At 39.1% G+C, this 3,359-nt stretch overlaps 1 pseudogene; it reads right to left on the reverse strand.

Annotated features, from left to right (window-relative positions):
* Positions 1-598: 598 nt before the first annotated feature.
* On the reverse strand, positions 599-1,263 carry LOC114626113 (annotated as a pseudogene).
* Between the last annotated feature and the right edge of the window lie 2,096 nt (positions 1,264-3,359).

The following is a 3,359-nucleotide window of genomic DNA, read 5'->3' on the forward strand; positions in this document are numbered from 1 at the left end:
ACTAGTTAGGCTTGCTTCTTTCAAGTTGTAAGAATTTTGCATAATTAAAAATATATACATATTCCCCTCAGGCTCTGAGAGCACTATGGAAGAGGATGCTGAAAGCTCTTAAGAGCTGGAGGGCATAGAGGAAACCAAGGAAACAAGGTCTTCTAGACATAACAGGAAAGAAACAGTTCTGAACTCACAGAGACTAAGGCAACGTGCACAAGTCCTGCATGGATCTCCTGGAGGTGAGAGGGGAAGTAGAAATATGCTCCCATTCCTAACCTAGGAGCTATTTCCAATTGATAACTACTTCCAAATGAAAACTTAATTTTCTCAGAGTCTCACAGATGAAACAAACCGTCACTCTTAAGGTTTGGCCACATTTCCAGCAGTAGATGGCCAGCAGAAAACGAGATCAGTAGCATCTTTGTAGGTTCCTTTTTTCACAGTATCATGTCAGTGCTTTTCTTAAAGTTATACACACACACACACACACACACACACACACACACACACACACATATATATATATATACATGTATATATATGTATAAAATAAAAAAGAGAGAATACATATACATACACATATATATGATATATATGTTATATGTTATATATGCACATGTAAATAACCCTCAGCATAGAAGGCCCTCAGGTCCAGCACCATGGCCCTAAGCACCCCATAGGTTGTTTATCTCGCTCATGCACCAAGGCCCAGTAATCAATTACATGGGTGTCCTTGGAGGCCTTAGCTACAGCAGCCCCACGTTCTGAGAAGTACTTGGAAATGGTTGTCTGGAAAGCTTCTACTTTGGTCTTCACAGCATTCACTCTCTCCAGCACCTTCTCCTGAACTGCCACCCCAAAATCATTTCCATCCTCAATCTTGGGTATCAGGTGCTGGATCCATATGATTACTGGAATGCGCTTCTCTTTGAGAGTCCAGACTTCTGGCTTAAGCAAAGCAAGCAGGGCCAGAAGCTTCTCATTCCCAGGGAGGAAGCCACATTTAGGAACTTATTTCTTCTCCTGCTTGTCTGTTTCCATCAACATCCTTGAGTGGGGAATCTAGAATAGGGATGTCCAGAGGAGCCCAAAGGGATGAGAGGTCAGCCACATTGAGGGATCCTCTTGCAAGAGCTGACTAGAGGATATGATTTTCTGTGGCAAGAAAGTGCAGAGGAAGTCATCAGCCTCCTGGAAAAGATTTTGTCTGAAGACATTCACCTGTTTACAGGCTTCTCCACTCAAGTGAATCCCACAAGGCTTGGTCATGTTTCCCCAGTTGCCAGCTGTCAACTCTCAAATTCTTGATTTTTGATGTACATTTACTGATTTTGTGTGTAAGCACAGGCATGCAGGAAAATAGCTTAGGGAAACATAATGTGCCTCATGTGTGTGGAGATCAGAGGACATGTCAAGGACAATTCTCTCCTCTCACCATTTGGAGGCTGGGGACAGAATTTAGGTCTTAAAGCTTGAAAGTAAATATCTTTACCCACTAAAGTATCTCCTGGCTGTAGTGAATTCTGATCCCTTTTAAAATAAGGATATAATGCAATCAGGAAATTTCTAGATTCAGAGCCTTCTCTGTTCATTGCCATCACATATCAAATGTAATACTGAACCAATTATTGTCCTTTTTGTTGCACATTTTATTTTCATTATTTCTCGTATCATAGATTGTATACATTATTACTATCAACTGAAAAAGAAACTGATTTTAGCACACATATCTCATTGCTTTGAGTCAATTAGTCTCTAAAACAAACCTATAAACTTTATTCTAATATGCCCAACTTTACAGTTAGAGACCTACTAGTTAGGCTAGGAAGGTTGAATTGTGTAAGTCATGAAATCCTTCATTCAGGATTTCAGGAGTGCTTTGTCTATTCCCACGGCCCACTCACTTGTCAATACTCCATGCTATGGTTGCATACTTTTCTCCTTGTGCAAGAAAATACAGAAACCAACTATATATTGAGGTTTAGGAGAAGCCTACTGGAAGTTACAGCAAGGAACTCTGTCTCTCTGTCTCTCACTGTCTCTGTCTGTCTTTGTCTCTCTCTGTCTCCCTCCCTCTCTTCCTCCCTCGCTCCCTCCCTCCCTCCCTTTTATTGTGCAAAGACCATTTCAGTTGCACATCACCTAGCTTAGGTCCAAGAGTAAGCACTCCAGAACCTACTTCCACAAATTCTCCTCTTCTGTGGAGTTCTCCAGCATACTCAGGTTCCAAATCTGCATCTTTGTGCAACCACTCCTCAAAACACATTCAGTTCACTAAGCATAACTCAGTCTTTGAGTTCCCCACTTATTGGATTACTGGATTACTCATGATGACGTTCCAACATGGAAGTTACAGATACTATTTCATTTATTGTTGTCATTTCATTATTATTTTCTTCATAATCGCCATAGTAAAAATCATCACTATCATGACTATTATTATCTTATTAATCTTCATGATTATCTCATTCAACATATTAATCTGTATCAATTTCACAAATTTTATTATCACCATCATCATCTCTATCATAACACCATAGTGCTCATAACAATTATCACCACCATCACCAGTATCATCATCTTATCATCATATTATCATCTTCATAGTCATCTCCATTCTCATCATCATCATGGAAATCACCATCAGGACTACTATCATCACCTTATTAATATTCACCATCACCAGTCACTATGTTCATTACTATTGTCTTCATTGTCTTCACCATCTCCATAATCACCACCATTAGAATCATCATTAATACTACAATCTTCTTTATCATCTATCATCAACACAGAACATTAACTTTATAATCATGTTTTTCATCACCATCATCACTGTCAACATCCTCATTACCAATATCTCCATCATCATCATCATTATCATCATTGTCATCATGACCATTTGCCATCACCATAATTTTCATTATCATCATCAACAGACTTCCTTCCTGATCCTCCAGAAGCCAAAAATCGAGCTCTACTTATTTGAAAGCCATTGTAGAAAATGGTATGATTTTACTACATTTATTAGACTCTGTTGCCAGAAGAAAATAAAACAAAGATTGCTACTACTAATGAATGATCAGAATCCCCACACTTCCTCTCCCAGGGTTCTGTTGACTTCAATGAATGGTTCATGTCACTTCTATCCTCTCTGGCCTGCTACTGATGTAATGTGTTGTGAGTTGTTTTGCACTTTAAGTAGATTTAGTGTCTTAGTTAGTGTATGGATTTGAGAATGGGACTTATAGATCAGATCACAAGAAAAGGAACACAGACATCCTGATGCAAAGAGGATCAATCTGAAGAGGCTAGAGGCCAAACAAGTTCCTTCTGCTTCTGCCAATGAAAAATGAAACACAAGC

Source organism: Grammomys surdaster, unplaced genomic scaffold (assembly GCF_004785775.1).
Source record: "Grammomys surdaster isolate TR1022 unplaced genomic scaffold, NIH_TR_1.0 228, whole genome shotgun sequence".
Lineage (NCBI taxonomy): Eukaryota > Metazoa > Chordata > Mammalia > Rodentia > Muridae > Grammomys > Grammomys surdaster.